Consider the following 18,408-nt stretch of genomic DNA (forward strand, 5'->3'; position numbering starts at 1 on the left):
CAGTGAGCAAGAAAGTGTCCTGAGGAGAATTTGCCTGGCCCCATAACTGAGCTTGGGGAAAGGAAAGTAAGGACTCAGAGGGTAGCTGACTGAAGAAAGTAGGGTTCCTGGTGTGGGGAATAGTACTGGAGCTTTGTCCAATAGGAGATACCTATGCGTTCATTAGTACTCTTCAAGCAATGAATAATCTCTGTCTCAACCCAGAAGTGGTGGCTGAGCCCTGTTGCCCATGGGGTTTTTTTGTCCTTTGATATTGGCTGTTAGGCAAGGAAACCCAACTCTGGAGTGTGTTTTTTGGAACAGGTGACAAGGTAATATGGTACCAGCATGGCCAGTACCTTGTGTGTTCAATCTCCTGGGAAAATCTTTTTTTTTAATTTCAAATTTTCAGAACTTTTTGTTTTGATATAATATTATAATTACAAAAAAGTTGCAAAAATAGTACAAAGAACTCCTGTATTCCCTTTACTCAAACTTACCATTTACTAACAGTTTGCTCCCATTTGCTTATCATTTGCTCTTTCTGTTTTCTTTTATGACGCATTTGAAAGTAACCATTGAGATATTTGTCAAAGGCATCCGCTCATGAGGGTGGCTCGAGTGCAGCTGCTGGGTATAGCAGAGTATTGGTGAGTGGTCTACCTAAAGTTGTAAAATACACATTTGTAAATAACATGGAATCTCTGGTGCTAGATATAGAAATCATTATCAATTGTAAAAGTGGTTAATATAAACTCCCTTTTTGTTGTCATTTTTGTCAAGTTTGTTTTTAGCTATGCCAAACTTTAATATTGTTATGAAAATTCATTCCACCCCTCCCCAACTTTGTATTATATATTCTCCAACATTTTAGTTTATTTAGCAAACCTGTTTGCTAGGGGTATAAGAAGTGAAAGATATTCATCCCCTTGAAAGCTCAACATCCAGTGGAAAGGTAAGGAAATCTACCATCTCAATAAAGGGGAAGAGTATTCTGCTGAAGGAATTTACACGGCTGATTGGAACATCAGGCTGGTTAAGGATTTGAAGAGTTAAATACCTGGGAGTTGTTTGGGAAGTATGTAAATGTGAAGATTCATTTTTTTCTGATACTTGCTGCTCTTAGTTGACAAGGTTCATGAGTTAGAGAAACCTTTGGTGTCATATACAGCACAGGCTGTAGGGTCATGCCAACTTGGATTTTAATCCATCACTTGATTTTGACTAGTTACTTAACTTCACTGTGCCTCAGTTTCTTCATCTGCCAAAACACACTTTTCAGGTAATAATTGCTCTATAAACATTCATCTTCCCTTCCAGAATTACATTATGGGGGGAATAGCATGAAAGGGATTAGGTATTAAGGTGAAATCCAAGGAGGTGTTTCTATTTTTCTACAAATAAATATCTAATTACTAATTGTACTAAATTGCAATGAAGATTACTATGAGATAATAGCAATAACAGCAGTGATGATTTGTTAACTATTTCTTGTATACTAAGCGTTGTGCTAAGTGGTTATCACAGGGTATCTTTCTGAGATATGAGGCTCAAAGAGGTGAAGCAAAGGTAACTTGCCTAAGGTCAAACAGCAAGTAAGAGGTAGAATGCTTTGGAGAGGGAGATGGAGACCAGCATGGTGCCTTGGATCCTGAAGGCTTAGCAGGAAAAAGCAGGGTAAAAGAGAGAAGGGATTGCCTGGCAGAGGGAACAGCAGGTGTTGTAAGGGCACTGAGGTGGGAGAGAGGTGGAAAGGATCCAAAGAGGTTTGGCTAGGACCTAGAGAAAGAGATGAGATAAGCAGGGGAAGATTGACAGGGTCTTAGGGGACCTCGTTAAGGAGCTTGTGTTTTACTCCAACGAGTGTTGGAGGCTGCTAGAAGGTGTTTCTGCGTGTGTGTGAATCCAGAAAGGCATCTCCTGAGGCCTAAACAAAAGTGGCTTAAGAGAGTCATTTCCCTTTTAGTGTCCCACTTAGTGTTCCAATAGAGGCAATGTTTCTGGCCCAAATGTGTAGATCTTAAAACAGTTTTTCCTGCCCATCATTAACAAGGCTAAAAAGAGTTGCTGTGATGCTGGAAGAAGCTGGTCCTGTGGAATGCTTCTAGAAGGAGGTTTAATTGGGTTCGTATTACCTGATGCTTTTTAGGCTGCATTGAGGGAGCTCTTTCAGCTTTCACCAAGCCCTGTCAAATGGGGAAACAAGTAGAATTGAAAGAAAAAGTAATTCCTGGAAACCTGAGTTTGTGTTAGAAATGGAACTGTTGACTATAAGACTTTGGTGTAAATATATCATGATAAAGATGCTTCAATGACTAAATGGAAATTTTTTGTATTGTGTGTGTGTGTGCACATGCGTTTTACTGTGTGCCATCTGTGATGGCAGACAGCGCATTTGTGAGAATCCAGGAGGACTCAGGAATTTTTTCGATACTTATATATTTATTCTCATCCAGGTACTGCAGGTTTTTCTGTTTGGAACTATTATGTGCAGAGTAAACTTCATGGGGGAAGATCAGTGTTTTGTTCCCCTTTCCATATGTATTGGACCACAGACATATTTACTTTGGAGTAGCCTATGTCAGTTAACTTTTTTTTTTTGGGGGGGTGGTTAGCTGGCAACTGCATGATCTAGGATGGCCTTGCTCATACATATGGTAGTTGCCAGGCTGGTTGGTCTAGGAGGCCCTAAGCTGGGATGGCTCATCGTCACTCCAAGTGGTCCCTCATCCAGCTGGCTAGTTTGGACTTGTTAACATCGTAGTCTCAAAGGCACAAAGAGTAGCAGATGAGAGCAAGCACCAAGGCAAAAGCACTTCTCAAGTGTCTGCTTGTGTCACATTTGATATTGTCCCATCAACCAAACCACAGAAGTTCCTTGGCCAAGCCCAGAGTCATTGTGGGAGGGGACCCTCCAAGGCGTGGACACAAGGAGATGTGAGAAAATTGGGGACCATTACTGCAGTAATGCATATTAATTATTAATGAATATAATCTCTTTTCCTTTGATAAATCATTTTAAACACTTACTTATAAATGTAGTGTATTCTTTTTTTTTTTTTTTTTTTGCCACACCAAACAGCACTGTGGGATCTTAGTTCCCCAACCAGGGATCAAACCTGTGCCCCTGGCATTAGAAGCACAGAGTCTTAACCACTGAACCACGAGAGAAGTCCCAAATGTAGTGTATTTTTGAGACTAAATAATATGATTGTGCCATCTCTCTTTTATCAAGTTTGAAGCTGAGTGATGGTTTTTCTGGAAAGAAGCCAAAGGGTGACAGTGTGGCTCAAGATATATTCTCATGAGTGGCTTGGTTGCTCACTGATCTTATATGGCTGTTATCAAAGGAGCCCCTGGGTCTTCTCAACCTCCAGTTCAAGCTTTAGCACAAAAACTGTAATGTGCTAGACTGCACTAGGTTTTGAGGTCAAGCAGAAAGATAGTTAATTGGGAATCCTTCACTACCTGAAAGATGAGAGAAACATTTGCAGCCTTTCTTCATAACCTTTATGTCAGTTACAGTTTTACTTAAGAGAAGAAATCCGTATTTGGGCATTATAATAAGGACAAAGAATTCTCTTAGGTATGTTTTATTTGGTCAAAATTTTAAAATCTCTGTGTGGTTGCAGTGAAGAATCCACCATTGTGCTATAGAGTTAGTGGCCAGTGATTAGTAATTTGGTGCATCAGCCTTTGGCCTTTGCTTGTGAAGATTTTAGAAGTAACACCTTTTACATACCTGAAATAGGTTTTGCAACCAGCTTGTGGCCTGAAATATATTACATGAAAATTCAACTGGATCCTAGTAAGCATGTGGGGAAAACTGAGTAGAAGGCTTATTTTGTACATCTTAGAGCTCCAGAAAATTGCCTGATGATAGAATCTCAGTTTCTTTTTTTCCTCTTAAGATAAAAATTAAAAATGAAAAATCCCTGATACTTTAAAAGCCAGTGACTTGGAAATAGCCATCAAAATTATAAATGCACATATCATTTGACCCAGCAAACACTTGCAGAAATGAATTCAACAAATGTTTGCATATTACTTGGAGTGTTGCTTATAATAGCAAAAGAGTGGTTATAGCCTAAGGATCAATCAAAGCTTGATTTATACAGTAGAATATTACATTGATATTGCATGATCTTCAAGATGTACAAAATGAAAAATAAAGCAAGAAATAGAGCACTGTATATTGTATACTACCATTTGTGTATAATAGTGGGGCAGTAATACATGCATTTTTGCTTATATAAGCATAAAATATTCCTAGAAGGATATTCAAGACACTAAGCTTTGGGGCACACATGGCCGGGGTAGAGGGAGGGAAGGAGACTTCATTGCATAAACTTTTATGTATACTTTTGGAATTTTAATCCATGTGAATATATTACCCAATTTTAAAAATTAAGGACATTTATCTAAAAAGAAATGGTGTATGGTTATGGTGATATGAACTTCCATTGACCTGGTCAGAACTATCCTTGTTAAAAAATATATCCAGCCAGTTTTGTTTCCTAGAAATGCCTCAGAATAGCATACTTCTGAATTTTTAACTATAGGCCTACCTTTTCCAGAATGTCATATAAGTGGAATAGATGCAATATGTAGCCTTTTTTGGTCTTCTTTTACTTGATTCACCTAATAATACTTGTTCTTTTTTATCATTGAATTGCATTCCATTGTATGGATGTACTACAATTTGTTCATTCACCTGTTTGAGGACACAGCTTGGTTGCTTCCAGGCAATTATGAATAAATCTGAATAAATATTTTGTGTGGACATAAGTTTTCAGTTCACTTGGGTAAATACCTAGGAGTGGGATTGCAGAGTTTTTATAAGAAACTGCCAAACTATCTTCCAAAATGTTTCTCTCATTTTGCATTCCCACCAGCCATGAAAATGAGTGTATGTCAAAGTTCATCTTCTTGTGTATGGATGTCCAGTAGTTCCAGAACCATTTGTTGGAAAGACTGTTTCTACATTGAATTGATTTTGTACTTCTGTCAAAAATATGCTTGTGTGGTCTATTTCTGAGATCTCTATTCTGATGAATTGATCTGTGTGTCTATCACTTTTCCATTACCACACTGTCTTGACTACACTAGCTTTATAGGATTCTTGAAATCAGGTAATATGAATACTGTTATTTTGTCTTCTTTATCAGAGTTGCAGTGGTGAGGGAGGACATCCTTAATTTGATCCAATCTTGGAAAGTATTCCATCTCTCACTAATAAGTATGATGTTAGCTGCAGGGTTTTTTTTAACCCTCTTGTGCTGAAAAGGGCTTTCCAGGTGGTACTAGTGGTAAAGAACCCACCTGCCAATGCAGAGATGGAAGAGATGTGAGTTCAGTCCCTAGGTCGGGAAGGTCCCCAGGAGGAGGGCATGGCAACCCACTCCAGTGTTGTCTGGAGAATCACATGGACAGAGGAGCCTGGCAGGCTACAGTCCTTGGGGTCACAAAGAGTTGGACATGACTGAAGAGACTTAGCATGCACACACACTGAAAAGATTTAATATAGCAGGCCTAAGGCTGCTATCTTTAGAAGGCCTGTTTGAAAGATTGACCCTTGGTTGTTATCTGGGAAATTGGCTTTTCAAACAGTTTTTTAAGTAATATTAAAAAAAATTTATTTGGTTGTACCAGGTCCTGGTTGTGGCATGCACAGTCTTTGATCTTTGTTGCAGTGTGTGAATTCTTCAGTTGCAGCATGTGGGATCTAGTTCCCTGACCAGGGATCAAACCCAGGCCCCCTGCATTGGCAGTGTGGAGTCTGAGCCACTGGACCACTAGGGAAGTCCCTCATTTTTGAAACATTTTGAAAAGAAGATATTATATTCTACATTCATTTATTCCTTTCCCAGTGCTTTTCATTTCTTTATGCTAATCCAAGTACCTACCTTATTCATAATCTTCCTGCCTGAAGAATTTTCCTTTAACATTAACTTTTATGCCATATATACTGTCAGTAAATATTTTGTTTCTGTTTGAAAATGTCTTTTTTCCCCTCACTTTTGAAGGACATTTTCATGGAATGTGGAATTTTCATGGAATGTTGACACTTTTTTCCTCTCTCCACTGTTGCCTTGCTTGCATGGTTTCTGATAAGTCTGCTGTAATTGTTATCTTGTTCCTCCATAGTTAATTTGTCCTTTTGCCTCTGGTTCCCGTCAATCACTTTGTATTTGCTTAGGTGTGGCTTTCTTTTTTTTCATATTTATGCTGCTTGGTATTCTCTGAGCTTCTTGTATCTGTGGTTTGTTGTCTGTCACTAATTTTGAAAGTTCTCAGCCATTATTTCTTCAAATAATTATTGTGCCCAGTTCTCTCTTTTTTCTTCCTTCTGGGGTTCCAATTACGTTATTCTGTTTGATATTGCCCCACAGTTCTTGAATGCCGTGTTCTATTTTTTTCTCTTTTGTCTCTTTTCATTTTTATTTTTATTGACCTGATCAGTAAACTTGATCTTTATGTTCACTTATTCTTTCTTTGTCTGTGTCAGTTCTGCTGTTGAGCATGGTGTGTTTTTACTGTTTTTTTATTGAGCATTTCCAGTTGATTCTTCATCACAGTTAACACCTCTTTGGTGAAATTATCCATCTGCTCTTGCATATTGTCTTAGAGTCTTTAGCATAGTAGAGTCTTTAGCATAGTAATCATAATTCTTTTAGATTTTATTTCTGATAGCCCCAACTTCTGTGTCATACTGAGTCTGGATCTGATGATTGTTTTGGCATTTGGAATATCTTCCTGCCTTTTATTATACCTCATAAATATGCTGAAAGCTGAACATGGGCAGGAGAACACAAGTTTCCTTCTGCTAGGCCTTTAGTGTGGGGATTTAAATTAATCTAGTCAGGAGTTGGCCTATGTTCCATGTTTGTTTTTGCTATGGGTACCAGAGATTTCTGACTCTTCTAGTGATACCTTATTTTTGACTCCTGCTTAGCTTTGGATTTTTCCTTTGTGCTGTTTCCCAAGAGCTATCTCTTATAGCCCTCCCAGTAGTATTCCACCATTGCTAACCCTGTAGCTGGTTTGCCAGGTGGTGGTTGGTGGGGGAGGGGGAGTTCTCTGATGATTTGATTAACTCTCAGGCAGGTGCTGGAACTGCCTTTAGTGTGTCTTGAGTGTGTCCTTCACAAGATTGCCTGTCTTCCAGGGGTGGAGCTTCTTTTTCTTTTACCTCTGTTCCTTCTCCAAGCTGCAATGAGTATCCGCCAGTATCCTCAAGCCAGAGATTATAAGTCCACCCCTCAAACCTCTGCAAATTAAGCTTTTTGTTCTGTGTGATAGATAAAGGAAAGGGGTCTGGGTGGATTTCACAGTGAGTGCTGTTTTCCTTAGCCAACCAGCACCTTGGTGGAAGCTTTAACATTTTCCCTAATCCTCCCTGTAGGAACCTTGTGGTATTCCTTTTGGTAAAACTTGAGGATGGGAAACCCCACGCCCACAATGTGGAGCCCAGAAACTTCATACTCTCATGATATTTACATACTCTTGTCTCTAGTAATTTGTCAGAATCTCTAGTTTAATCTTCCTACCGGCTTACACGTTCGGATCGTGTGTCTACCTGCAGGCACCAGTCTCTTCAGATAGTGGGATGGTGGTTTGCCCTGTGACTTCATTTCTCTGATAGGGCCATTGGACATACCAAGAAGAGTCATTGATTTTCAGTGGATCTAGCTTCTTTCTTGTTGCAAAGGTGGAAATGATGGCCTCCCAATACTTTACATGACTGAACTGACACTTAAGTCCTCAAAGTAAGTTTTACTCTACATAAATGTCTAGTGTGCAGCCCATAGAAACTTAGTGCAGGTTAGTTTTTTCCTCTTATTTTTATTTTTCTCATACCCTTGAATTTTATAGTTGTATGGTTAGGGAGCCAGGAATAATTGATTCTGGTTTGGCTTCTGCCTATTTTAGACTTTAAAAACCTCTATACCACTGGCAGTATGTTAAATGTTTGTCTCGCTCTCTTTCAAAATTCTGTGTATGCCTTTGTAATTATTGAGTATGTTGTTAGCACTCAATAATAATTTGCTTCATTCAAAATTAGAGCATGGTTTAGTCTTTCTAGATTATAGGGTTTGTTGGTGACCATGTGTTTGTCATTTTTATTCTCCACATTTCCAGGTGCAGTTCAATTCAGCTAATATTTGAGTGCCCACTGTGTTATGAGTGAGACACTAAGTGTTAAGTAGAATAGAAGCCTAACCTGGTAAATAGAGTAACCAAGGGGTGCCTGAAGGCAATGGAAGCCCCATGGATGGAAGTATATTGCAACTTGGGAATCATCTCCATTCTAATTGAAAAGGATTTTTAAAATTCTTTTTAAATCTTTGTTTTTAATTATACTAGTGATGCATGTATGCATTCTAGTAAAAACTGAAAAGTTGTAGAAAGAGCCGTGGTTATCCATGACATCCTCATGACACTCTCATTCCATCACGTTCTCCTTCCCAGAGTTAATTTTGGTTACATACTTTTGTTTTAGTCTGCAAATTGCTATATTCAATATATCATCTAATAAGTTTACTGAAATACTTTTAATATTTTTTGGCTGTGCCACATAGCATGTGGGATCTTAGTTCCTCAACCAGGGATCGAACCCATGCCCCCTGCAATGGAAGCACAGAGTCTTAACTTGGACTTCCTTCAGGGAAGTCCCATGAAATACTTTCATTTTTAAGGAAATAAGCACCCAAATTCATTTAACTTTTAAGGAATGTTTATTAGAGGTAACTGTCATCATTCCGATTGGATGTGTGGCCTAATCATGGTCCTTTGATTCACATTATAATTTAACTCTTCTAATTTTTAAACCTGAAAACTAGTGTTGGTGATAGGTTGAAGGCTGTAGAAGGCTATTGTGAGTAAATGAGAAATATAGAAATTAGTACTGACCAAAAAGATGATGACCTGTTGCCTTTTTCTTTATCATACGGTATATATGACTTTTTTGGGGATGTGTATAGTTGTGTGGATTTTGACACATATTTATAGATCAGTGTAACCACTGCCAAAATCAAGGTACAAAACAATTCCATCACTTCAGGAAATTCCTTTGTGCTACCTCTTTCAGTCACATTCTATTCCCACCCCAACTCCTGGCAGCTACTGATCTGTGCTCTGTCATACTCTAGTTTTGTCACTCTGATGACATATAAATGGAGTCAGACTATATGTAATCTTTTGAGTCTTATTTTTTTTTCACTCAGCATAATGCTTTTGAGATTCATCCAAGTTGTGTGTTTCAAATGGCTTGTTCATTTTTGTTATCAAGTAATCTATTATATGAATGTACTACATTTTGATTGTTTCCAGTTTTGGGTGATTATAAGTAGAGCTGCTATAAAAGTTCATATGCAAGTGTTTGTGTGCACATAAATTTGCATTTTTTTCTAGGGCAAATACCTGAGGGTGAGATTGCTAGAATTACACTGCCATTCGTGGTAAAGCTAGTTAGCTAAAGTTTGAATGCTAGAATGGATAGACTAGCAAAGAACCAAGTTGTTTAAATCTTGCTTTTGCCTTTTTCTAGCTATGCAACCTCGAGTGAGTTTAACCTCTTTGTGCCACAGTTTCTTTATTTGTATAGTTTTAATTGAGTTAATTTTTTTTTTCTGGCCACACCACATGGCTTGTGGGATCTTAGTTCCTTGACCAGGGATCGAACCCACTCTCTGCATTGGAAGGTGGAGTCTTAACAACTGGGCTGATGGGGAACTCCCCAGTTTCCTTGTTTGTAAAATGAAGTTAATATGGGCTTTCCAAGTGGCACTAGTGGTAAAGAACACACCTGCCAATGCAGGAGACACAAGAGACACTGGTTCGATCCATGGGTTAGGAAGATCCCCTGGAGGAGGACATGAAAACCCACTCCAGTATTCTTGCTGAGAGAATCCCATGGACAGAGGAACCTGACAGGCTACAGTCCATGGGGTCACAGAGTCGGACACAACTGAAGTGATTTAGCATGCACGGGATTATTGTGTGGAATTAATGGCATATTAATAAAATGCTGATCAATGTCTGGCAGACAAATACATTATTATCATCTCATGTTTAATAGAACCCTTACTTGTCAGAAACATTTACCTTTAGTCTGTTAAAATGGAGAAATTAAATAATACATAGGTGTGACGGGAGAAGGCAGTGGCACCCCACTCCAGTACTCTTGCCTGGAAAATCCCATAGACGGAGAAGCCTGGTAGGCTGCAGCCCATGGGGTCGCTAAGAGTCGGACACGACTGAGTGACTTCACTTTCACTTTTCCCTTTCTTGCATTGGAGAAGGAAATGGCAACCCACTGCAGTGTTCTTGCCTGGGGAATCCCAGGGACGGAGGAGCCTGGTGGGTTGCCGTCTATGGGGTCGTACAGAGTCAGACATGACTGAAGCGATTTAGCAGCAGCATAGGTGTGGCGTGTTTGGTAGGCAAGTCTTCAAAGCATGTTGTCTATGAGTGAAATCTTAAAAGTTGTCCTTAGTGGTGAAAAAGTTTAGGAACAGTGCTGCGATGAACATTGGGGTACACGCGTCTCTTTCAATTCTGGTTTCCTCGGTGTATATGCCCAGCAGTGGGATTGCTGGGTCATATGGCAGTTCTATTCCCAGTTTTTTAAGGAATCTCCACACTGTTCTCCATAGTGGCTGTACTAGTTTGCATTCCCACCAACAGTGTAAGAGGGTTCCCTTTTCTCCACACCCTCTCCAGCATTTATTGCTTGTAGACTTTTGGATAGCAGCCATTCTGACTGGTGTGAAATGATACCTCATTGTGGTTTTGATTTGCATTTCTCTAATAATGAGTGATGTTGAGCATCTTTTCATGTGTTTGTTAGCCATCTGTATGTCTTCTTTGGAGAAATGTCTGTTTAGTTCTTTGGCCCATTTTTTGATTGGGTCATTTATTTTTCGGGAATTCAGCTGCAGAAGTTGCTTGTATATTTTTGAGATTGAAAGAGACGCGTGTACCCCAATGTTCATCGCAGCACTGTTTACAATAGCCAGGACATGGAAGCAACCTAGATGTCCATCAGCAGATGAATGGATAAGGAAGCTGTGGTACATATACACAATGGAATATTACTCAGCCATTAAAAAAAATACATTTGAACCGGTTCTACTGAGATGGATGAAACTGGAGCCCATTATACAGAGTGAAGTAAGCCAGAAAGAAAAACAACAATACAGTATACTAATGCATATATATGGAATCTGAAAGATGGTAACGATAACCCTATATGCGGGACAGAATGAGAGACACAGATGCATGGAACAATTTTATGGACTCTGAGGGAGAAGGTGAGGGTGGGCCGTTCTGGGAGAATGGCATTGAGACATGTGTATTGTCATATGTGAAACAGAGCACCATTCCATGTTCGATGCATGTGACAAGGGCTCGGGGCCGGGGCAGTGGGATGATCCAGAGGGATGGGAGGGGGAGGGAGGTGGGTGGGGGGTTCGGGAAGGGGAACACATGTAAACCCATGGCTGATTCTTGTCAATGTATGGCAAAAACTATTACAATATTGTAAAGTAATTAGCCCCCAAGTAAAATAAATAAATTTATAAAAAAAAAAAAAAAAAAAAAGTTTAGGAACATATAGATGTATGGGAGTCCTATATAATATCTGAAGCTTGGACCCACTTTTGGACCACCCAGATGCCCACTTTTGATGGTTTTCCTTGTCCTCCAATGTTAAAGAATCAGTTCACATGTAAAGTTAAAAAATAGAAAATAAACTAATTAAAAGAAAAGAATCAGTTCACCAAAAATTTAGTATATTGCTATATTTTATAAAGAAGCTCCAAAAAGCTCAGAATCTGGTAGTTCAGAATCAACTAACACTCTTTGAGTGCTTGCTGTATACCAAGCCCACATCTAGACACTCCTCAAGTGTATAAACCTGAGTATCTTCCCCACACGGCTCCTGCCTTGGGTCGATCCTGAGCTAGGGGTTTCTCCAGATTGTTCGAGCTGACTTGGGATGGGGGAGGGGCGAGGGAATGAGACCTCACGCGTCCCGGGAGCCTGGGAGAAATGTTGGGAGAACGTCTCTCTGCCTGGCCCTCGATGGGCTCAGGCTTGTTGTCATTAGTTCCCCCCCAAACCCCCGGCCCCCAGAGAGGGAGACGCAGAGATGGGACTGGAGAAACCGTGGGGCCCCAGCAACCCCGGCCGGCTGAGACGACGGTTGTCCCCCCTTGTCGCGTGGGCTCTGAGCGTGACTTCCCTCTGGGAAGTCGATAATTAATGGATGGGACTGTGATTCTGTTCCATTCACTCTCAGAGTCCATGAAACGGGCTAGTGATTCAGACGGAAAGATTAGTTGGGGGACTACTTGCTGGATTTTTGCAATAAGGCGCTAAAAGCAGAGCCCACCTCGTTCCGTGGGGGATACTGGGGCACGGGAACTTGGGGCTGTATTTACACACACACAGTGTGCTCGGATGCCTGCTGCAAGAAGTCAAGCCTGTTCCTTGCAAATGCAACAAGTAATCCAAATTTGTACTAACCTACGTCAGAGAGCAAGTGTAGAACACTGCACGTGGCCTTTGCTTTTGCCCTGGACGCGATTGTGGAGGATACAGCATGTACTTTGCTATGCTCCGCTATCACGTCTGGGGCTGCTGGCCCTCTGCAAAAGTGCACGGGTTTCTCATGCTGGGCGCTGTGTGGACTGGGTTGCTGTTTAGTCGCTCAGTGGCGTCCGACTCTTTGTGACCCCATGGACTGTAGCACGCCAGGCTCCTCTGTCCATGGGATTCTCTAAGCAAGAATACTGTCGTGGGTGGCCATTCCCTTCTCCAGGGGATCTTCCCGACCCAGGGATGGAACCTGCGTCTCCTGTATTGGCAGTTGGATTCCTTACTGCTCAGCCACCTGGAAAGCCCCTGGACTTGGGTTAAATTCCTCTTTTTCTTCTTTGCCTCCTCTAATCCCCTCCTTGGCACCCACCTTTCCCCTTCTCACCCTGCTCTTTGCCCTCCTGTCTCTCCCTTTGTCTGGGACCATCTTCCAGAACTCTTTTTCTCCACCCTACTCACCTCACCTACAATGAACAGTTTGGGCTTGGGATTAGTTATAACCTGAGAAACCTCTAATGATTATGATCCTGGTGTTCCTTAGCCTAGCTAGGATATCCGTTACAATTCAGGTCGTGTGACAGCTTTTCGTAATGTGGAAGCAGCCCTCTAAATAGACTCACCTAGGTAAGATTTACGGAGAAGGCAATGGCACCCCACTCCAGTATTCTTTTGCCTGGAAAATCCCATGGACAGAGGGGCCTGGCAGGCTTCAGTCCATGGGGTCACTAAGAGTCAGACGCGACTGAGCGACTTCACTTTCACTTTTCCCTTTCGTGCACTGGAGAAGGAAATGGCAACCCACTCCAGTGTTCTTGCCTGGAGAATCCCAGGGATGGCGGAGCCTGGTGGGCTGCCATCTGTGGGGTCGCACAGAGTCAGACACGACTGAAGCAACTTAGCAGCAGCAGCAGCATCTTCCCCACAAAATAATTTGGGTAATCACTAAATGTTATTTTTATACTTTTTAAAAAATCTAACTGTTAAGGACACTGATAAGGCATGATTTCTTGGAACCTCCATGATATGAACCATTTATGATTTCTCAGATCCTGAAATAAAACACATCTTTTTAAAGGAAGTCTCCCCAGTTTTGAAGAGCACATTGAGGAGAGAATTGGCAAAAAACTCAGCATGCCCACTCAGATCTCTCCCTAGAATACTATGTCATTAGAAAATGCAGTGGAGGTCCCTTTCTTGCATAACTGCTGTATACTATGGTCTGGCTCAGTCTGAGCAAGCAGCAAAGGCAGAGGAGATATGTTTTCCCTTGAAGAACTTTTTCCTATCCTGTGATGTACTCACAAAGGGCCACCCATTCACCGACCACATAGTAGGTGAAGCCCTGTATATGCAAAAAGGAACCTAAATATCCTTTCTTTTCCTGTCTATTAGTTGAGTTGTTTGTAATGTTTTCACATGATACAATCCATCAACTGGGGACAGTTCTTCACCTGGAATTTCAGAGCAACTAGGTGGAACAGTCTGGGAAGTCATTTCTGAATTGTTTCCTCACTGCCTCCCCTCTACCAATACCATCAACACTCCAGCACTCCAGTTTACCTGGAGCCTTTCCTTACAACTGCATCATCCTGTCCTCTTGGCCCTGCCAGTCAATCCTGCCTGGGCCAACTCCAAATTCTTGGAAATTCTAGCTTATCAGAAGATTCCCCACTTGCCCAAAGCCCACTCATTTGGATGTAATCCTCTACACCATATTCTCTCATTTTAAGTCTTGTCTTTTATATTCACTTTGGCACCTAATGCCATTCTTCCTTACTCTGTGACTTATTTCATATACACATGACCTGAAGGTTTACAACTAGACTGCCACTCCCATGGTGCTAGGAAGCCTTCAAATTCTCTACATTTTCTCTCTCAGAAATACCTGAAACAGAATTGTTGCCTGCTGATTTTTTTTATTTTCTGTTGAAGTATAATTGATTTACAATGTTGTGTTAGTTTTAGGTGTACAGCAGAGTTATTCCGATACATATATGTGTGTGTATATAAGTGGCACTAATGGTAAAGAACCCGCCTGCCAATGCAGGAGACATAAGAGACATGCGTTCAGTCCCTGGTGGCTCAGACAGTAAAGAATCTGCCTGCAATGCGAGAGACCCAGGTTGGATCCCTGGGTTGGGAAGATCCCCTGGAGAAGGGAATGACAACCCACTGCAGTATTCTTGCCTGGAGAATTCCATGGACAGAGGAGCCTGATGGGCTACAGTCCATGGGATCACAAAGATTCGGACATGACTGAGTGACTAACAGACACACACACACACATATTCTTTTTCAGATTATTTTCCCTTATAAATTACTACAAAATATTTAGTATAGTTCTCTGTGCTATACAGTAGGTCCTTTTTGGTTATCTATTTTCTGCCTGCTGTTTAATTAACAAACCAAATATCACTTCTCATTTTGTGTTAAAAAAATTACACATAGCATATTTTAATGGCCACATAAGTCCTGTAGAAAGCAGTAATTTTGGGGAAAGAAATACACATTTTGCAGACTGTCAAAAGAAAACTGGTATTTGCCTATGCTGCCAATGTGAAAAGTGTAGCTATGCAGTCTGCCTGGGCAGAGCATGGCTTCACAGTGTGGATTATAGTCAAAACTGCAGGCAGCTTTCCCCTGGCTCCATCATGGTTTCCAGCCTTATCCAAGACCCCTTGCCTACTTATAATATTAAGGAGCACTAGGATTTTTTCTTTTCAAATACAGACAAAACTTTGACTGTAAACAGTTGTATCCTACTTGTCACACATGAAACTTGCATCTTACACAGAAGAGAGGGATATGTGTGTGTGTGATGAGTCTAAATTTAGCTCTCTCTAGGATAACCTTATGGAGAAGGCAGTGGCACCCCACTCCAGTACTCTTGCCTGGAAAATCCCATGGACGGAGGAGCCTGGTAGGCTACAGTCCATGGAGTCGCTAAGAGTTGGACACGACTGAGCGACTTCACTTTCACTTTTCCCTTTCATGCACTGGAGAAGGAAATGGCAACCCACTCCAGTATTCTTGCCTGGAGAATCCCGGGGACAGCGGAGCCTGGTAGGCTGCCGTCTATGGGGTCGCACAGGGTCGGACACGACTGAAGCGACTTAGCAGCAGTAGCAGCAGGATAACCTTATATGCAGAGTACATCATGAGAAACACTGGGCTGGATGAAGCACAAGTTGGAATCAGGATTGCCGGGAGAAATATCAATAACCTCAGATATCCAGATAACACCACCCTTATGGCAGAAAGCGGAAAAGAACTAAAGAGCCTCTTGATGAATGTGAAAGAGGAGAGTGAAAAAGTTGGCTTAAAAATCAACATACAGAAAACAAAATCATGGCATCTGGTCCCATCAATTCATGGCAAATAGATGGAGAAACAATGGAAACAGTGTCAGACTTTATTTTGGGCGGGCTCCAAAATCACTGCAGAAGATGAGTGCAACCATGAAATTAACAGGTGCTTACTCCTTGGAAGAAAAGTTATGACCAACCTAGACAGCATATTAAAAATCAGAGACATTACTTTGGCAACAAAGATCCATCCAGTGAAGACTACGGTTTTTCCAGTATGGATGTGAGAGTTGGACTGTAAAGAAAGCTGAGCACCGAAGAATTGATGCTTTTGAACTGTGTTGTTGGAGAAGACTCTTGCAAGTCCCTTGGACTGCAAGGAAATCCAACCAGTCCATCCTAAAGGAAATCAATCCTGAATATTCATTGGAAGGACTGATGTTGAAGCTGAAAGTCCAATACTTTGGCCACCTGATGTGAAGAGCTGACTCACTGGAAACAACCCTGATGCTGGGAAAGATTGGGGGCAGGAGGAGAAGGGGATGACAGAGGATGAGATGGTTGGGTGGCATCACCAACTCAATGGACATGGGTTTGAGTAAACTCCGGGAGTTGGTGATGGACCAGGAGGCCTGGCGTGCTGCAGTCCATGGGGTCATAAAGAGTCAGACACGACTGAGCGACTGAACTGACTAACTGAGGATAACCAGTTAAATCCAGAATAAACATTGCCTTATACTTGTAAATAAGCCTACCTGTAAAAACTCCAATTATGCCCTTTAACCCCTTGAGCAGAATCCATGTAAGCACTTGTCTTTAGGGAAACCATCTCTAGACTGATTTCTTGCCATGATCCCTATACCACTCCAGGTCCAACTCAACTTCCTTTCAAACAGCTGTTCATAAAGATGCAGGTTCTTAAAGCCTCTTCCATATACCACATACCCACTTCTGCCACTAGGCCACCATGCACCTCTCACTGCTCACTGCATAATAGGTATGTCTGTACTCCTGAGAGCCTAGCAGTTAAAGTCCCCCACAGCCAAGTATAACCTTTCCCATCATCCTTACCACTTATGTCTCAAATCCTCTCCTCTACCCATTGTACCCAAGTGTACATTCACTAGAGTCTAAACATACCATGAGTCATCCTGCCACTCTGTCTGTACTGACTCTGCCTGAAGTTCTGCACATTCCTCTGTGTTTGTTCTATCTGCATGTTTCTCAGGATCCACTCATAAGCTCATATTTTTTTCACCTCAATGGTTCGTACCATCTCTCAAGGCCCAAGATCTATGTGCTCAACACTTATATTCCCAAATGGGATAGTGTGATAGAGTGCTTAGTGCCCACCCAATCTTACATCTCTGTATATATACCACTTTACAGTGTGACTTTGCGGCTCCTCCCATCAGGATGTGGAATCTGTTTCTCTACTCCTTGAATCTGGGCTGTTCTTGTAACTTGCTTTGGCCAATATACGCAGCATGAGTAACTCTGGGTGACTTCTGAGCCTAGATCTCAAGAAGTCTTGTAGCTTTCATCTTCTCCCTGGGAACTCTGAAGCAACCATGTGAAGAAGCCCCAACTAGTCTGCTGGAGGAAGAGAGATGGTGTGGAGAGGCCAGTCAACAGCCAACCATCAGACATGTGGGTGAGGCCATCTTTATTCAGCCCTAGTCATATTGCCAGATGACTAACCTCATGAGGGACTCTAGGAAGGACTAGCAGAAGAACCACTCAGCTGATTCTAGCCCAGATTGCTGACCCAGAGAATTATGAGCAAATAAAATGGTTGTTATTTTAAGCCACTAAGTTTCAGGGTGAATTGTTTCACACAGCAATAAATAACTGAAAGGGCAGATTTTGTTCTGCTGTACTCCTGGCTTCTAGAGAGCATGTCCATGATATGTTTTCAGTAAGAGATTGTGGATCACTGTCATCATGGTGTCATTCCTCTCTTTACTTAGTAAGCAACCAAGCTTCCCAGTCCTCATTTCTCTCCCTGGCTCTCAAACAGTTCAAAGCTTGAGTTCAACACTGTTTTCCAGAATGACACCTTGTAGTTCTTTTTTGCTGCACTGGACCAACATCCATTCACTTGCTCCCTTCACACCCCTGTGACAGGTTGTATCTCTCAGATCTACCCTGCCTCCCTCACTACTTACCTCATTCAGTAACTCTGAGGGGCCAACCCATGGACTGCCTCGGTGCCATAAAGCTGTTCTCAACTTTCCAGCTTTCCATCATCACTCTGAACCCTCACTACCTGATTCACATGTGCTTATAGTTAGGAGAGACCCAAGAGATTGTCTAGGACAACCCCTTCTAGTTATGAATGAGGAAAGAAGGTCTCAGATAAGAAATAATAATAATAAATGGCTTATTCAAGGTCACATGGTGGCAGTCTCAATACCAGAACCCACATGTCATGTAGATTATCACCTAGTAGATTGCTTATTTATGCTTGGTTCCTGTGTGTGCACCTGTCCCCTGTGATTTAGACTGTGGAAGTCCTTTG

The 18,408-nt window shown here is 41.5% G+C and overlaps 1 protein-coding gene across 4 annotated transcripts in view; it reads left to right on the forward strand.

The window, feature by feature from the left end:
- The window catches only part of JADE3 (jade family PHD finger 3), a 148,270-nt gene that overhangs the window by 3,707 nt on the left and 126,155 nt on the right, over positions 1–18,408 (forward strand). Inside the window, exon 2 of one of the 4 annotated variants that reach the window (XM_081567097.1) lies at positions 552–629. The exons of the other annotated variants lie outside the window; for them this stretch is intronic. The gene's annotated coding sequence lies outside the window, so the exon portion shown is untranslated. The remainder of the gene's footprint in view (positions 1–551; positions 630–18,408) is intronic. 4 annotated transcript variants of the gene reach the window in all.

The sequence above is a fragment of the Giraffa tippelskirchi genome, chromosome X (genome assembly GCF_054371585.1).
Source record: "Giraffa tippelskirchi isolate mGirTip1 chromosome X, T2T-mGirTip1v1.2.pri, whole genome shotgun sequence".
Lineage (NCBI taxonomy): Eukaryota > Metazoa > Chordata > Mammalia > Artiodactyla > Giraffidae > Giraffa > Giraffa tippelskirchi.